Source organism: Portunus trituberculatus, chromosome 43 (genome assembly GCF_017591435.1).
Source record: "Portunus trituberculatus isolate SZX2019 chromosome 43, ASM1759143v1, whole genome shotgun sequence".
In the NCBI taxonomy this organism is placed as follows: Eukaryota; Metazoa; Arthropoda; class Malacostraca; order Decapoda; family Portunidae; genus Portunus; species Portunus trituberculatus.
In genome coordinates, this window is record NC_059297.1 from 8691911 (window position 1) to 8711910 (window position 20000).

Consider the following 20000-nt stretch of genomic DNA (forward strand, 5'->3'; position numbering starts at 1 on the left):
TATAAATATGTTGCTTCACTGACTTACCTGTTGCATTGTTCAAGCAACTATCCTGTAATTCATGATTGTACAGTAGAGGATAGTTGGTTTGTTGGTTGATTGGTTGATTGGTTGGTTACTCTCTCTCTCTCTCTCTCTCTCTCTCTCTCTCTCTCTCTCTCTCTCTCTCTCTCTCTCTCTCACACAATGCAAGAATATAACTCTTGATGACCAGGAATTTCAGCAAAAAATAAACAAACTGATATTTAATGAAGCGTATCCACTAACACAAGAATATACAACATTTACAATAACGAGCAAATATTATGTCTGTCGTAAATAAACTCACTACCCACGCACACACACAAAAAAAAAGTAACAATAAATAAACCCCAAGTACAGTACCCACACGCAACGCCCCAGGGTTCAGGTACTATAAACAGTAGCCGCCCCACCTTCCCTGAACCCCGACCGGCAGCAAGTCACTAAAGCCACTCCAGCTACCAGCAGCACTCCAGCAGCAAGCCAGCCAGCCAGCCAGCCAGCCAGCCAGCCAACCAGCCCTCGTCCTTTCCCTTAAGGTAACAGCCGGCAACTTGGAACCACAGCATTAACGCCCCCGGGATCCATTATCTTGGTAAATGTGGACAAAAATGGCCACTTCTGCTGCGTTTACCGTAATTATCACCCAAAAGTAATTAGGAGCCACGTGAGGCGAGGTGAAGTGAAGTGCTTCCCTCGAGAACATTTTAACCTTGCATCTAAAACGCTATGAAGGGATTCCGGTAGCTGCAACTTTTTTTTTTTTTTTTTGCAGGGTTGCATTTACTCTAAAGGCCACAGGCTTCTCCCTTCCTCCCTCTTAGCTGCCTGCTTGCCTGCCTCACTCTTTCTCTCTCCTTCGCGACCTTCCTTCCAGAGCATTACTTCATTATCGACTTCCAGCTAAAAGGGAAGCATTATCACCCACGTGTCTGGTTCAGGAGGATCTGATAATCTACTGTTATGCCTGGATTACTGTGGGTGCTTAGGATGGGTTATGATTGCATTATTGTGGTGAAGTAGTAGTAGTAGTAGTAGTAGTAGTAGTAGTAGTAGTAGTAGTAGTAGTAGTAGTAGTAGTAGTAGTAGTAGTAGTAGTAGTAGTAGTAGTAGTAGTAACAACAGAAAGAACAGCAACAGCAGCAGCAGCAGCAGCAGTAATAGTGGCAATGGCAACAGTGGCGGTAGCTATAACCCTTTCTCCAGTATTACCACCCTGTCTTATAGCAAGATTAACAACCTACGATTCAACCCTCTACTCTTATCAACTTTACAACTACCAATAATTCCTTTCTTCCTTATCTGTCTCCATTCCATTGTACACTCACACACATACACACTCTCTCTCTCTCTCTCTCTCTCTCTCTCTCTCTCTCTCTCTCTCTCTCTCTGTTTGTCTATCCTTCCCCCAAGCAGTTTCTTCCTAAAACAGTCACTTCATCATTGCCAAAGCACTCAGCCAGGCCTATGTACATCCTTCTTGCGTCCTCTGCTACTCCACATACTGCCACTTTCTCAACTTCATCCACTCTCCCTTGCACTCAGAAGGAACGTTGCTGGTCTGGTGTGTGTGCGTGTGTGTGTCTATTCTGCTTGTGTGTATTGTTTGCAGGTGTCTGTAGGAGAAAGGAAGGGGGAGAGGTGGGAATTCGAGGAGCAGGAGGTGTGGGTATTGTATAGAGGAGGGGAAGAGGGGGGAAGGCAGCAGGAAGGAGAAAGAAGAGCACGAAGCAAGAAAGGGAGGAACAATAGACGGCAGGAAGAATTTAAGGTGTTATAAGAAGGAGAGGGAGAAAGGAATGTGTGTGTGTGTGTGTGTGTGTGTGTGTGTGTGTGTGTGTGTGTGTGTGTGTGTGTGTGTGTGTGTGTGTGTGTGTGTGTGTGTGTGTGTGTGTGTGTGTGTGTGTTGTAGTTGTTGTTATACTTGGTAATTTTGTTAGCGGTGGTGATGGTGGTGGTGGTGGTTTATGGCCGGTAAACACCCAACGCTTACGAGGCATCATCATCAGACGGTCGTTACATGAAGACAGAAAAGAAGGTTGGGGGAGAATGATGGATATAAATAACCTCACACCGCTCCACACCTGCCCATCACTCACTTATTTTCTCCTGCTCTTGATGGAAATGATCGTAAGCACTCTAAAGAAGGCAGTACTCTCTTTCCACCTTAGTACAGGCTTCCCGCACCATTATGCTGGCCGGGATTCGCCGCGATAGGCCGTCACTCATGCGTCTTTTCAATTTACATTTTACCTTCTATCTTTTTCTTCTAGATGATGAAACGAGGTGAGGGAAGGTCAGACTGGCACACAAGATGCTCGTCACATTCTCTCACTACCAAACGGACTTATGGACTGAAATTCTAGGTAATATTGATTTTTATTACCTACTGTAGTGATCGAAAAACTGTTCTCATTTCAAAACAGTATCTATTATATTAAAGACTCGTTTTATTTTCCTACATTAGCAATAATCTAAGATTTCAGAGGCTGTATTACTAACAAGATTAGCATCTTCTCTTCGAGTCCATCTAAAGGTTTTAGGATAAGTCAGTGGAATTTTCAACTGCGTGTCTTCAAGGTTTTAGTGATCGTTTAACAAGGAAAAACACCCATGAAAAACCCCGTCTCATCGTATTCATGGTCTTTTAGAATAACTGTAATGATAACTCAAGGCACTTTAAAATTTCAACATGAATTAACATTTCAGCCTCTCTTATATACCTATTGAAAAACCTGAATTATTTCAAACTAACAATAACAACCACAAAACGTTATAAATCATCCACATTAAGCCCTCTCTGGGTTTCCATAGAAGGCATGGAAACTCATCTTTATATTTAGTGCGTATGTCATCGAGGTTTATTTCAAACGAACGTGGGAGGTAAGGAGAGGCGGTGAAGGTGAACAAGATATATTTGCGTGCCTTACTCCTCGTCGAGAAGCGATTTGCTTTCTTCCCACTGCGACCATTCGACCTTACAAATCGTCCTGCCATAATAAAGACTCATTACTTGACCTTCCTCGCAATTAAGGGGCCAGGCTGGAGAGGGGAGTAATTTTTTCATAAACGATTAGGAGTGTGGCGCTCGGCGAGGTGTTGGGCCGCCGAGCCAGGTGCGTGATGGACGGCGGGCGCGTCCCTCCCGCCGCTTAGGTACACATTACGTCATTAGGCGAGTGAAGAAACTACCACCTGGAGGAGGAGTTTCCTGGGGGAAGCATTATGTCCCTACAGCCGCGGGCACGCTCCGAGGACTAGCTGGTGATAAAGGAAGGTCTCGGTCAGGTGTGCAAAAACTCGGCTACACTGCCGAGGCCGCGGGACGTGAGGCTTGAAGACGACCACGACTGGCTGATTGACTGCACCGCCATGCAACCTTCCTTTCTTCACCAGGTGAAATGATGAAGGTTCGTCTATCTGTTTGTCTCTCGTATGTTGTGATTTTGACTTCTTTTCTATGCGTACTTATGTATTCTCTCTCTCTCTCTCTCTCTCTCTCTCTCTCTCTCTCTCTCTCTCTCTCTCTCTCTCTCTCTCTATGCGTGTGAACAAATTTATCATCAAGGTCTTGAAAATCACGTGTTGAACTCTATTACCCTCCCGGTGAGAGCTCATACACCAGACAACATAATATTCTTTTGCTTGAGGAGGACGGTAACTACTCGCGGCTCGGTGTAAACCTCTGCACCTGAGCGAGGAAGAACCTCAGCCTGCCAGATGACACTCAGGGACTTTGCCACTAGCTAATGTGTGAGTGGGTGGGTGGGTGGGTATGTTTTCCGGCTCCCTCCCAATCCGCCAGTGGAGATTGCACTGTTAAGCCGGGGAGCATTACTTGGTCAGCCATCATGTTCATGTTCACTGCAACAGCTGAAGCTAAGACGTAATCAATGCTCAATGCCTTGCTGAGCAGGGAAGGCTGGACAAGATCGCAGCACGACACTTCACTTTGGCGAGATTGCATAGACCTGCTCGCCTGTCAGTACCTTCTACAGATAAGAATGAAGCTCCTTGAAACACGGACATTCTTATGCCGGATTGCTGCTAATGCCATCATATCTTTACATTCTTTTGCGGAGAGAAGGAAAAAAGGGTGACAGGAATCTTTCATTCCTCATTCGTCCTAGGATCCTACACTCTCATGTGCTGCAAAATCCCTAGACCTCTACTGCCATACTAACTAAAAATACGCCAATAGGAAAAACTGAGCCCAAAAAAAGGGAATAAATTGAGATGAACGGTTTACAATTCAGTGGTTCCCAAACTTTTTTACAAGTATGATTAATTTAAGACTAACACACCTTCACTAACTGTGAGCTACAGCAAAACTGAATGACCGTTCTCACCACTATCTCTCAATTATTGAGTTTGCACCTGATTGCTTCACGTCCAATACAGAGGCGGGAAGTTAAATAATCATGAATATAACGGTACAGTAATCATATTGATATAGTTTTAAGATTCCTTGGTTGCTGATGTAGGAGCATTGAAATAATAGTACATCTTTAGATTCAATAATACCAAAATTTTAAATTCTCAATACCATAACATTTTTGGATTGGTTATGATATATGTCACTGGCGTCCCCCATCCGTCCATTTTTCTTTACTGTCCCCACTAGATCCTTCCAACGCCAACTGGGGAGCCGTAGTGCCAACTTTTGGAAACCTTGGTTTACACCATTAAACGAAGCATCATGGGGAATTGACTTGCTGAAGCGCTAAGAACAAAGAACCAAAGTCAAATGACGGCGACGTTATCAAATAAACACAAATATGGTGTGTTTCATAAGCACACAGAAGAAAAAGATGAAAATCAACAAATGAAAAAAGAAACAATACAAGAATTGGACAAAAAAAACCCCGCAACAATACAAACACAAGCACTGCAAAGCGAGCGAAAAGAGGAAATGAAAAAGAAGACACGTACGAGAAAACAAGCAACCAACAAAATTATGACGATGAAACAAATGACAATCTGGAGAAATGCACACACACACACACACACACACACACACACACACACACACACACACACACACACACACACACACACACACACACACACACACACACACACACACACACACGGAAAAATCATTGCCAGAAACGAATGCCGAAAATATGAGGGAGGTCAGCACGGAGGAGGAGAGTGAGGCAGGGCTGGTGAGGACGTCCGCCGGTGGTGGGGGAGGCTGGAAGATGGGAGATGGTATAGGAAGAGGAGGGGAGAGCAGGAAGAGGAGGAGAGAGGGCGAAAATAACCTTCCTGCTGTTGGGATCCCGCTGTGACAACTCCAACACGAAGGCTGAGCAATAAAATCTTTAGTGGCCAAGTGGAGAGGCAAAGATGCAGTGTGTGGATTGTCCTCTCTCTCTCTCTCTCTCTCTCTCTCTCTCTCTCTCTCTCTCTCTCTCTCTCTCTCTCCGTCTACCCATCTGCGTGTCTCTATCCATCTCGTTTATTTCTTCTTCATCCTCGTTTCTTCTTCGTTTTCTCTTGATGACTTTGTTGTTGTTTACGACGACAATGATGATGATGTCTGATGTTCACTATTTTTTTTGTCATCTTCCTATCCCCCTCCCCTTCTTATTTTCCTCCTCCTCCTCCTCCTCCTCCTCCTCCTCCTCCTCCTCCTCCTCCTCCTCCTCCTCCTCCTCCTCCTCCTCCTCCTCCTCCTCCTCCTCCTCCTCCTCCTCCTCCTCCTCCTCCTCCTCCTCCTCCTCCTCCTCCTCCTCCTCCTCCTCAGTATCAGGTAGATATTACCCTGTCTCTTCCTACAAGCCATCCGATTTGACATTCTATTTAGTAGACTAATTTCACGTCATTCTAAAAATCCCATGCGTGCGACAGCATTGATATTTCCTCATACTCGCATTAATGTTTCCAATTTACTTCTAACATAACCATTCAGTTCGCGCTTCCTTCTTTGATAACGGTACTGTGAGCATTACAGGAGCCTCTGTCCCCCCCTTAAATGGTCATCCAGCGTACGCAGCCCTATGAGTAGGAGTCACGGCGGAGTACTGGCAATAAGACATGTGCTCCCTTCCTTGCCGCTCCGCTCTGCACTCCTTAGCTCCTCCCTCTTCCTTCAGGAGACAAAGGAGCATTAGTAACTCCATGGAGTAAAAAAAATTCGCTAATGACCCAATAGGTATTTGACCCCTGAGTGAGGAGGGAGTCCTGCTGTCTCCTCCATCCCCCTCCCGGGTACCCTTTCTGCCTTCTCCCCAGGCACGCATCACCTTGGGCGTCTTGACCAAAGGCAATGCAAAGGCACCAGGTTTTCTGCTGTGGTTAATGAAGACAGCTGCAACGATGCTTTCATTATCATCATTATCGCTGCTACAAGAATCACTATTGGCTGGCAGGCAGAGATGGAAACTCGTAAGACAGAAAGTGAATAATGCAAAATGACAGCCCCCAAAAAAATATTCCAGAACGAACAGGAGGGTCTTGGCCACTGTAAAGCACAACCAAGCATGACAATTGCGAGATAACGTCAATGACCAAAAAATAAATGCTTTTTCCACGTACAATCTCCTGACAATAGAGAACAAGTTGACATTGAGAGAATAAACGCTCGAGCTTTGATATCTAGATTTATATTACATTAGAGAGAAATTCTAAATGCAGAGAGATGTGGTGAGGAACCGGTACAAAAGCAAGGAGAAGCAAGTGCATCGCCCTGCACGGAGAGAATCGATACCTCAGCCAATCCTTCACCAAGTCTCACCTCGATGACGGACGCGGAAGAATCATCTCACAGGCCTGGCTTGACCCCGATCAAGCAGATCAGGCGGGGCGACACTGAGGCTAATAGATCCACCTGCGCCACGCCCAAACGTCCATCGCTCATCTGGCGAACCTTTTCCATCCACTTGATTCACCCAGCCGCCCTCGCTCTCGCCAGGCAACACCCGCACAAAAATCAGAAGAATGTTTGTCTCGCTTTGCACACAATTCGCGAAAGGAACCAACCAAGTGATGACATCCCTGCCCATTCACGCTGAGTTACGTTTTCTTCCTCGTTGTTTTTCATTTACTTTTTTTTCTCTTCACAATATTCATTTTCCTCTTGGCGAGTTTCTGTTAATGAGCGTAAAAGTGCAATTATCGCCATTATAAAATCCATTAATGTCATCATCAGTTACTTTTTTAGGCCCTGATCATGGCGGCGTTCCTCATTCCCTTTGCGTCAGACAGACAGGCAGACACGGACGGACGCCGCAAACACGCAGGCGGACCTAGCAAGCAAGCAGCGTCTAGCTTAGTCAGTTAAGATAAATAGTCCCTCGTATATCAGCTTCAAATTTACACCGCGCCCATTAATTATGCGCTTTATCATCTGAGAACTCCTAGTGGGCTTTTTTGTTCTTGTGTGTGTGTGTGTGTGTGTGTGTGTGTGTGTGTGTGTGTGTGTGTGTGTGTGTGTGTGTGTGTGTGTGTGTGTGTGTGTGTGTGTGTGCATGGTTTCTATAGGGTGCCGCCGTGTCAGCCATTCTAGAGGCGCGCTGTAAATTTACGCCTTTCTGACTCATCGCTCCCATGAGTCACTCCTACGAAGGTCATCTGTGATAATCTACGGTATGGGAGGTAAAAACATTAAATGTAAACAAAAAAGCGGCGTCAGCAAGCAGGACTAATAATAATAGTAAAAAGATGAGCAGGGAAGATGACACACGCGGTGACTTAAGACCAAAACAATGCATTACTCATTCCTTTATGCAGCGGCAGGTTGGTGAGTCAAAAATAGCGGGAGTTTACTCATCAACGTTAAAGAAAAACACTTTGAATGGCTAGGCACGCAGGTAATGAGTCAAGAAAACGAGACAGGGATGTACATTTACCTTTCTCCCCTCGCACTTGTCCTGTCTCTCCTTACTTATTCCTTACCTGGAAAAAAGAAATGTTAATTTTTTAGAGGGATATATTAGATAGAATGGACACCAGACATATTAAACAAATGAAAGCCTAACAGTATACACAAAGTATCCATCATTTTTACCTGACGTAGTGCTTAACATGACAGCACAGGCGCGCTCGCGCGCACACACACACACACACACACACACACACACACACACACACACACACACACACACACACACACACACACACACATACACACACACACACACACACACAGTAAATATTTTTATCAAAATAAACATTATACGAAACTAGATATCGAATAAATAGAAGAAAGAAATCATTTGAATTCATGGATAAATTAAAATTATTTCAACTTCGTTTAATTCTCAATAATAAAAACAAAATACACAAGTAAAAAAAGAGTCGCTATTGAACACAGATTAAAGCGATTCATAACTTACGCACGCACACGCACAAACACACACACACACACACACACACACACACACACACACACACACACACACACACACACACACACACACACACACACACACACACACACACATACACACACACACACAGAAAAAAATAATAATGACACTTATAAACTTCACCAAAATAATATAATACACCCATTCTTTTCTCCCTCTCTTCCTCTCTCCTTGCCTCCCTCCTGTTCTCCCCACTCCGTAACCTTCCCATCCAAAAATATAAACGCCACAAGAAATGAAATAAGACGCAACTCACTTCACCGCCGCGATATCTATTGTGTTTTGGTTTTACTATTTCCTTGGCGGGAAGAGCACAAGTCAAGCTTTACGGCTGCGATGCAACTCTCCTACACAGCTCGCATTGTAGGTCTTTGAAGCTTGGTCTTTGAATCTTGGAACTGGAAGGAAGGGGAGGAGGAGGAGGAGGAGGAGGAGGAGGAGGAGGAGGAGGAGGAGGAGGAGGAGGAGGAGGAGGAGGAGGAGGAGGAGGAGGAGGAGGAGGAGGAGGTGGAGGTGGAGGAGGAGGAGGAGGAGGAGGAGGAGGAGGAGGAGGAGGAGGAGGAGGAGGAGGAGGAGTTCAGGATGAGCAGGAGGAGTTCAGGATGAGCAGGAGAAGCAGGAGAGGGAGAAGCAGGTGGAGAAGCAGAAGTGGTTATGTAGGTTCTGGTATTTGCAAGTGAATGGTTGAACAATTCTGTGGCGGTGAAAGGTGGATAGATGTAAGAATTACTGAAAATTACAAATGAGAAAAGTCACTTGGCTTCTGCGTATAAGGTATTCTATATATATTGATATAATATATATATATATATATATATATATATATATATATATATATATATATATATATATATATATATATATAATGATTTATCATTGTACTCAGTTCTTACCTAAGACATTCTTAACTGTACGATTCCAGACTTGTCATCATGATATAAATCGTGAAAACCAATGCTAACCTAACGATTTGGGTTCGAATATAACAGATAATCATCCGGTTTATATGGAGTCTCATAAAGATGAAGAATGTCAGTAAACAGAAGTAAACATACTTGTAGAAGCGGCAACACACGCAACGAGAAATTCAGTAGTCAGTGTGAAGTGGATACCAGCAGCATCAGCACGAGTGAGTAAGTACCTGTGGCCTGACTTGGCAGGTAAAACCGAAGATAAACCTTATGATTTGTAACCAAGGGGACCATAATGGCTGAAAATTTTCCGCAACAAATTTATGATTTCATGGGAGCAGGTGAAGGTTGTAACTTATTTCACTACCACTTCAGCTTCCGAAAAAAAGAAACTGAGACTGTCCTGAATCATTACACCAAATGCAGTCACCGAACAACCAGAAGTAGCGATCAAAATTTGAAATTATAATGGGAAACCAAAACTACTGAACAAGTTTATATAATATTGTAGACTAGAATAAGTGGAAAATCAAAAATACTGAGTAACTTTCATGTAGTATATTGAAGGGAATGACAGAATCCGAGAATACTGAACTTTTTTCTTTTATGGCTTTCTTTTTTCTAAGCTAAATTGAACAAAAAAGATAAAAATATTTTCAATAATTAAGATCGCACTAAAGAATGCGTTGAGAATATAAAGGATCAAAGCTAGAACTAAATTACTGCGGTGTGGTGTGAGAGAAATGCAACATTCACTCTTATTACAAGCCTGTCAGTTGGTCACAATATCAGACAATGATTCAGTCAACAAATTCAGTCAGTCACTCAACAAAATAAACTATTCATGCAGTCAATCAGTCAGTCAGTCAGTCGATCATGTATTCAGTCAGCCATCCATTCGTACACTAAATCAGTCAGTTAATCTGTGCCAACACAAACGAAACCATGTAACACGTTTCTACGACAGCGCTTACATCACAATACGCAAGTGCAAAGTCAACGGCAGCTGAGGGCGCACCATGAGCTCAACAGTATAGCCTTACAGTGCACGAGGACCCTGATGTAAAAGTGTATAATGATACCCATTGAATGCCAAGGGAGAAAGGAACACAATAGGTGGAGTACTGTTTTATATTCATCCATTATTTACTCTTCCCCCTTTCTCCCCATCTCCCTTCCACCCTTATGGTGTGAGCTGTGTAGTGGTGGCCCCCCCCTCCCTCTCTCTCTCTCTCTCTCTCTCTCTCTCTCTCTCTCTCTCTCTCTCTCTCTCTCTCTCTCTCACACACACAATAGTGAAGTAATAATTCTAGACTTCAATCTACACAAAAAAGTACCAATCTTTTCAACCAACCAACCGACGATGAAGAAAATGATAGATATTTTACGCATTCTCTATCTTGTTTAAGGTAGAGAAGAAGAGCTACACCGGAGTTAGGGAAAATAACATTCCTGAGGTGGGACATAACGTGTACATTGGTAGTGAGAAAAGTCAAGTAACGTGCCACGCTATCATATATTTACTGCACTCAACATTTTTTTTTTTTTCCCGCAGTCTTGAACCTCATCACCATTTTCAAATCCGATTATCAGAGGTCAGGTTTTGTAACACTGTCACCAAACTGGAGGTCATTACACTGAAGAGAACACAAAGGAATACGATATGCTACTAAGAGAGGGAAAAGAAGGAGGAGGAAAATAAAGAAGAGAAGAGAAAAAGGAAGAGGAGGAGGAGGAGGAGGAGGAGGAGGAGGAGGAGGAGATGAAGAGGAGGAGGAGGAAGAAGAAGAAGAAGAAGAAGAAGAAGAAGAAGAAGAAGAAGAAGAAGAAGAAGAAGAAGAAGAAGAAGAAGAAGAAGAAGAAGAAGAAGAAGAAGAAGAAGAAGAAGAAGAAGAAGAAGAAGAAGATGATGATGATGATGATGATGAGGAGGAGGAGGAGGAGGAGGAGGAGGAGGAGGAGGAGGAGGAGGAGGAGGAGGAGGAGGAAAAAAGGAAAAATATGCACAGCAACAACAACAATAACATACGGACAAAATCAACAACAACAACAACAACAAAGAAAAACACAGTGAGTAACAAAGAAGACAGGGCGGACGCTACACCACCAGCTCCCTACACCAGCAACAGCAGCAGCCAAACATGGAGACTGGCCCCCAGCTGAAGACTTCGACCCATTTTCCACGTATAACGCAGTTTGTGCCACTCGTTACGCCTCCGCCCTCGCCGCCACACAACCCACCACCTCCCCTGACGCTAACCCATCCACCACCACAAGACAAGTTTATGAAGCCTTCAAACAACTCGTGTAATGAAGCGTACAGAGTGCAATCATGACTTCCATTCGAGAGATACATTTGTCTCTCTGGTTTGTATCACAGAAAGGTTAGACTTTATTTAAACATGATTGCAATTTGAACGAGCCGATGAAAGGTTTCTCTCTTTCTGTCTCGCTCTGTGTTTCTCTTTCTCTCTCTCTCTCTCTCTCTCTCTCTCTCTCTCTCTCTCTCTCTCTCTCTCTCTCTCTCTCTCATCTTTATTTTTGTTGTTTTTCCTTTCCTTACTTTTCCTGATAACAATAATAATGATAATGATAATAATAATAATAATAATAATAATAATAATAATAATAATAATAATAATAATAATAATATTAATAATAATAATAATAATAATTAAATAATAATAACAGTAATAATAATGATAATGACAATAATCACAACAACAACAACAACAATAATGATAACGATAACAACAATAACAATAATAATAATAATAATAATAATAATATTAATGAATCATTAGAATTATTGTTATTATTGTTATTATTATTATTATTATTATTATTATTATTATTATTATTAACATTAATATCATTATCATTATCATTATTATTATTCTTACTATCATTATCATTATTATTATTATTATTATTATTATTATTATTATTATCAATACAATTATCAACATTAATATCATTACGACTATTTACTAGCATTATTATTATCATTATGATAATTCTCTCTCTCCCAATCAAAAACTTCGTGTCTCACAAAAGTGTGTGATGAACGTAAACGTGGAAGCCTTCAAGTAGGAGTGGAGGGAGGGAAGGTTAGGCATGACGTGAACAGACAAGCGATGAGCCTCACACATTAGCGAACAGTGAAAAGTTGGAGGTTTTCTGCCTAACATTAAGAGGAAAAATGGAGGCGGGCAGGTCATGACGGGAATATAAAAGGTGAGTGATGGACAGGTAACTAAACCAAGTGCACAGCAAACTGAGGAAGAACACAATGCTACGACCAGATGAGAAGAAAGATGGAGTGAAAAAAAGTAAATATAAATAAACTGATGAGCAATAGATAAGGAACGAGAGAGAGAGAGAGAGAGAGAGAGAGAGAGAGAGAGAGAGAGAGAGAGAGAGATATCGGCACAGCAAAGGATGTGTGCAAATTATACAACCCCCGGCAATTATGTGGTTGTTTTTCCGTGCCACATATCTGTCAATGAATTAACATGCATTGGCTTCTCATTTCCTTATTATAACTCTCTCTCTCTCTCTCTCTCTCTCTCTCTCTCTCTCTCTCTCTCTCTCTCTCTCTCTCTCACAGGTTTCTTCGCGCCCCACTCACACCTACCCGTTCCTGACCCACCCTTACATAAACCTGCGGAAGGTGAGGTCAGTTCAATGTACGTTGGGTAAGAGAGAGGTGCCACGGCTGACTCATTTACTTAAAGCTATAATTCTCACCATCTCCTTTACCAATTATCAATGCGTTCCTTGTACATTCCACTCCGAGTTTTCTGTTTTTTCCAGTAATGATTTTAATGAGCTTCTTCACACCTGCGTCCACACTAGTGACGTAAAAAAACAGGTTTGTCCTATAACAACTTGCACAACATTCTCCTCATCTCCTCTTACTTCTCCTCCTCCTCTTTTTTTTTTTTTACTTCTTTTCTCCTTTTCTTCCGTAATTTTCACGCCATATTTCCTCTTCCTTTCTTTGATTTTTCCTATGTTCTATGTTGTTCTCTTTGTCTTTTTTGTGTTTCCTTCTATTTTCTTTCACTCAGTAATTGATCCATTCTTTTTTTCTCTCTTATCTCTACATCACTGCTCTTTTTTTCTTTGTCTCCCTACCTTATTTCCCTTTCCTACGTTTTACTCCTTCACCCTCTTACTTCAATTATCCTTCTCCTTCTCTATCGTCATCCTTCCTGCTTAAATTTCATTCCTTCCTTCTTTTCTTTCTTTCCTCTCCACTGCACATGTTCCGTTGACAGTCTCACCAAAACAAACCAGTCGTACAAATGAACCCACCATCACGCCGGCAACTTCCTCATCGTGTGCCGCCCATGACCCAGCTCCGCTGACCTCATGCAGCACCATTTTTACCAACACAGAACGAATCAATTACAGGGCCATGCCGATCCCATTAACACCGACAACACTTGGAGGTTCTAATCACAAAATAATCACGCCAGGGCTGGTTTAATTCAAGTAATTGCACCTAACCTAGAATCACCGAGAAGTAATTATACCTGAATCATTAAAAGTAACAACCCACTTCGTCTTGTTCCCTGCTGGTACCACGGCCACTCACCTGACAGAGCCGGCTGCCCCTCCCTTTTCCCCCTAACCGATCGCCCTTGCCCCTCTTCGTCCTTCCAGTGTGATGCTCTCCCTCGTCCTCATCCTCCTTCTCCTTCTCTTACACAGGTTCCCCCTTCTCCCGCAACTTTCATCTTCTCTCCCCGTGTGGCCAATGCACCTGTGGCCACCCACCTGCCGCTTCTATATAGGCTTATGGTGACCCCCTGTGTCTTTATGAACCTAATAAAATCATGGAAAATTCTCGCGGTCAAAGCCAGGTGTTCGGAACGGTCGGTAGGCTGTGTTGGTTAAGCACGACATATTCAGGGAGGAAAGAATGAAGTTAAGGCCGGCAGGAGGAGGAGGAGGAGGAGGAGGATGGTTTAAATGAGGTAAAGAGAGGATGAAGAAGAGAAGAAAGTTAAGTAGATACAGAGTGAGGGACAGAAATTAGAGGAAAAGCTAAAAATGGTTAATAGCAGAGAACAAGAACCTGAAAAAAATAAAATGAGATCTCTTTTCACCATTTCCCTTCTCTTTTTAGCCTTTCTCATTATCTTTTTAAATGTAAGAGAGAGAGAGAGAGAGAGAGAGAGAGAGAGAGAGAGAGAGAGAGAGAGAGAGAGAGAGAGAAGCAGCTGTGTATATGGTTTTCCGCGTTCCTTGCCTCTGCAAACTGTAGCTGCAGCAAACACCCCACGCCCTTATCCTCCCAGCAAACATTCCCCCGCTTCCCTACAAGTCACCAGTGCGCTCCCTCCTGTGTAACCAAGTCCTCGCCACCACCACCAGTGACTGCCCTCCGGAATAAGGTTAAGGAGTGGTCATGGAAGTGAGAACGAGTTACCTTTCTACTCCTTCCCTTCTTCGTTTCATCCTTCCCTCCTTCTCTCTTGCCTTCTCCCTAGACCTTTTTAAGCTCACTTCATTTACCAGAGAGAGAGAGAGAGAGAGAGAGAGAGAGAGAGAGAGAGAGAGAGAGAGAGAGAAAGGTGAATGTACATATACTTTCCAATATAAAAGCAAAAACTGCTTATGATATTTCAATAAACATCGGAAAAACAACCACGTTATAATGAACAGCAACAAATGAAGAGGAACAAAAGAAACAAAAAGATAACAAAACAAAACCCATAACAGAGAGTAGTAATTTCACTTGAGGAACAATTAAATTTCATTCTTAAATCTTAAAAAAAAAAAAAAGTAAATGAAGTGGAATTAAAACTAAAATAAACACATATACAAAACAAAAAGAATAAAAGAACACACGACAGTCACTACTTTCTCATGAGGGATGGTGAAATATTAAAGAAAGAAACTGATAAACCTAAATAAAGAGGAAACGAAAGGGAACAAAAACGAAAGCATATATTGAAACACAAAATCCACAACCAGAGTTAATTTTTCACAGTGAACAACAAACAAACTTAATTAAAAAAAACTCATCTTTACTACACACACACACACACACACACACACACATTAATCATAAAACAACCACGAACAATAATGAGTATCAGAAGAAGACGTGGAGAGCCCCTGCAGGATGCGGGCTCGGGGCAATGGGCGGGAAGCTGCAGGGCGCGGGCGTGGGATGGATACCACGTCTTATTTCCAAGTGGGCGGGATGGGCGGCTATATATGGGCGGCGGATGGTGACTCAGCCCAAGACCAATGCAATCAGGGAAGGGTGTGTGTGTGTGTGTGTGTGTGTGTGTGTGTGTGTGTGTGTGTGTGTGTGTGTGTGTGTGTGTGTGTGTGTGTGTGTGTGTGTGTGTGTGTGTGTGTGTGTGTGAGGAGGAGGAGGAGGAGGAGGAGGAGGAGGAGGAGGAGGAGGAGGAGGAGGAGGAGGAGGAGGAGGAGGAGGAGGAGGAGGAGGGAGGGAGGGAAAGAAGCAGGAAAGAAAGAGGAAAGTAAGATGAAGGAAAGGGAGACGGGAAAAGAAGATAGAAGATAAAAGAGGAAGAGGAGGAGGAGGGAAAGGTAAAGTGAGCAGAAGGAAAAAGAGAAGAGTAATGATGAAGAAGTAGAAATAAAAAGAGGAGGAGGAAGATGGGATGGATGAGGAAGGAAAAGAAAAAAAAGAAGAAAGGGGAAGAAAATACGATAAAAAAAGGAATAGGAAGAGTTTTGGTGATATTATCAAACAATTCATTACCTAGAGAACCTTGTCGTGTAGGAAACTGCACAGCTTATTTAGGTAATTGAAAGAATGTCTGTCCTCTCTTAATTGTGAATGGAGAGAAAAAAAAAATCACAATGCGTATCTGATCCATTAACCTGTGTTCGCATCCGCCGTTGCAAGAGTCGTGGTGGAGAATCAAACACCATTTCAGAAAAAAAAAAAAAACAAGAGCACATCGCTAATTAGTCCACTGAGTGCCTTATACGTCAAGTCATCAGCAGGTTTCTTCAGACTCAGCCACCTAAAGTACATATCCTAGGGACTATGCAAACATTAATCCGCACGTGACTGTTTTCTTTCAAGGTTAGTTTGTGAATTGAACTTTTAATCCCATTTTTCTACTATGAAGAATTCTTAAAACATGGAACAAGATTAATAGATATATGTTCTTGTTCTTCTAACTTAGCATATAATATCATATACTCTATTCATCTTATTTATCAAGAACCTGCTTTTTCGACTATTTTGCTTATTTTTTAGGTAATTGGCATCCTGGATTGGCGCTTTTTTCCAGTTTTCTTGTCCTAAGCCAGTTCCTCATACATATATGTATATATATTCTGTCTATACATCAAGCTGGCAAACCCACACAAGTTTCTCCAGACGAAAAGCTACAGGGAAAATTATAGACAAGGAAAAATTACATGCAGATAAAGTAAAAAAATCTCGTCTTCCCACACGTAGCTTAAAAGTAATACTACATAGTTTGGAAACTTCTTTTGTATACCAGTCTCATGTACAAGTCCAATAAATAAACATTAATGTCTTCAAATTATTTCTCTACTCCGCTATGTTATGAAATAAATCAACAAATTGCAGCATAAAGAAAAGGAAACAGTTGCCACATCCGCTGCGATTATTTTTTGAGATTATATTGATTTTCGATCTCCGCATGTGTGTACTTCAGCAGTGCCGTAACTGGGAATCTAGTACAGGAGATACAGAATTAGCGCTCCAACAGAGGAAGGAAGAAGCATGTACACTCACCAAGAATGGAAAACAAGATAATTCCACTATACTTGACGAGGAAAAATCAATAATAAACATAGATACAAGTAGATAAAATTAAGTAAATGAAGTAATAGATAAAATAGTTAAGTGAAATGCAATTAAATGAGTTGAGACAAATTACGAGGTTTACCTTTCATTAATGGAGATAAATATACTTGATGCATGAACATGCCATAACTTTTGGAATCTTGCAGCACTCTTACAAATGATGGTATATTTACCAGGTAAGTAGCTTTTGAATATATTATACCGATTTGCATATTTCCAACGTGTTCCTCTTGAATACACTTGAAAGACTGACTATGAATTAAGCAGTTTTACTTGATGAATGTTTATAAAGGTGTATTAAGACGAAAAAAAAAAAAATCGTTCTTAATGTACAGTTGAAATTGCTTATATTGTCAGTTACTGAAGTGGTGAAGGTATAACAATGTTATCCACAATATATATTTTTTTTATGTAAGAAGAACTTAGGACAAAAGGCAGTAAATATGCACAATAAAGGTGTCAGTTCATAAAGAGTTAAGTCAAAGAGAAATTTCTTGAATTATGGGAAGAATAACCTATGACACAAGGAAGGAAGGAAGGAAGGAAACAGAATCACACGAAATGAGGGATAGGACGAGGATGTAGGGATAAAACAAAAATAAAAATCCGTCGCAAAAAAAAAAAAAAAAAAATAAAAAAAAAAAAAAAAAAAAAAAAAAGAGAGAAACAAACGAGTAGGCAGATTCATGCACTGACCACAACAGTAACGTCCCGCACAGCCACAGTTGACCATAAGGCGTGACGGACAGGCGTCTCGAGTGCATGGAGAGAGTGATCGCTGGACGGAGACGCAACCACCAACACCGCAGCCTCGACATGAATCACGGAGATGTATCACTTCGCCATATTTTGAAATATTTCTGACTCGCATCTTCACTACTTTCAACAGCCTGACCTTGAAGTGAGACGGGTTTGAATAATGCTTTTTTTCGGTTCTAGTGACAGGTTAACAAGATTTTTATATTACTGACAAGAGAAACGCTTTTAAGATTCCGGCTAATCATGTGGCGTTTGAAAATAATCGAGGTGAGACAGCAAAGCGTATCTGATACGGATCCTTACATTTTGGTAGATGACACACTGCTACTGCTGCTGCTGCTACTACTACTACTACTACTACTACTACTACTACTACTACTACTACTACTACTACTACTACTACTACTACTACTACCACCACCACTACCACTACCATCTCACAAATCCCAGCACCGCAAGACTCAATCGGCACCTTGAGCCCTGGAGCAGTTCGTGTACTACCATGCCCTCTCCTGCCTGGGGCCGCTTTCTCTGTGACATCAGTACTGTACGTGTCACTCCCATACTCTCTCACTCCACCCTCGAGACATGAACATAATCTTTAGTGTCACAGAGGTGAGGCTGGTGATGAGGCGTAGGGTAGAGAGGTGAAGTACATAGTCTGGGAAGGGGCGGGGCTGTGAAAGGAAAGTACCGCCTGTCTGGGTCAACATCCCGGAGAGCAATTTTCCTGGTAATTATCGCAGGCCATTGCTGCAAAACCTGCTATGCCTCAGCCTCATCCTATCCATCGTTTCTTTTCCCACATTCCTTCATTTTCATCTCATTTCTATAACACGATGTTTTTCTTCTCAGTACTACAGCTCTTAAGGAAATTCCGTAAAAGAGAATCAATGACGAAAAAAGGATGTCACAGATTCCTTCAAGGCAGATATTTCGGGTGGTGAAATAAAACTGTATTGGACGTGTTTAGTCAGCGACAAGGTGGACGTGCCTCAAGTGAAATGTTTCCCCGACTCCTGCCCTGAATTGGTGAGTCGCGGCACTGGAGACCACACAGGCAACAAGGTGCAACGTGACGCCACCAGACCAACCCTCCAATCAGAAGAGTCGCTGCATACTCCAGGCCAGCCAGCACGTCGCGCCCGCCTGCTTCTCTTTATCGCCCGGAAGAAAAGAAAAAAAGAACCTCTGCCACATTCCTGCTGCTGCCTCGCGGAGAAAGGAGCGAGATAAGCTGCTGGAGCTGGACTAGGCGGCGACAGGTTAATTCCTTGCAGTTCAAGACCCCCGCAGCGAACACGTGAACCGATAAAGGAGAGCACTGATTAGCAAAGCCAGTAATGAGAGAAAGCAGACGCACGAGATGAAACAAAAATGATAAGGAGAAAATATGTAAGGATGAAATTCAGGCGCCGCGAAATGAAGACATGTAAGCGTCTCTCAGTAAATTTAGACAAATAATAAAAAAAAAGAGGTATAAAGAAAAAAAAAATTGGACCTTTCAAGCAGCAAACGGAGTCGACATGAGTAGATCTAACTGGACCACAGCACAGACAGGCTAATGCAGTGTCCACTACTGTCAGTGAAGCTAGAAATTACTTGGAATGTTTAGAAGGACAACTAGTTCGTAAGTGACGACAGAGACCTACATATAGTGACTTACTATATCCATTTATTACTGTACTATAGCCACATAATATCATTGTAGCAACAAACAAGAAACTCTAATTCGTCAATAGGAATACAACAGCATTCTCAATGTGCGATAAGTGATTAAACCCTTCACTTCTAAACAGTTTATCTTATATAATGAGTTGATTTATATACATCGCATTGCACCAGCTTCAAGATTCATAGTAACACTAAATAAAAAAACCTAACCTAGTATTCTAAATTTTCAATCATTTTCTTTTCATCTACAGTACTCTGAATGCGAGCAAGGAACAACAGCCGCAGTAAAGGGAATAAGACAAAATGCATAGAACTCAAGGGTACAGAAGCCCAGCAGAGGTGAGTGTAAGGGCAGCAGGTGGAGGCGAGGAGTGCTGGTTCATCCTCACTCAACACCTAGATAACATATCGCGCCACTCTTGT

General features: G+C 42.2%; 1 protein-coding gene across 1 annotated transcript in view; it reads right to left on the reverse strand.

The window, feature by feature from the left end:
• LOC123518274 overlaps positions 1-20000 on the reverse strand; it is a 590049-nt gene that overhangs the window by 299123 nt on the left and 270926 nt on the right.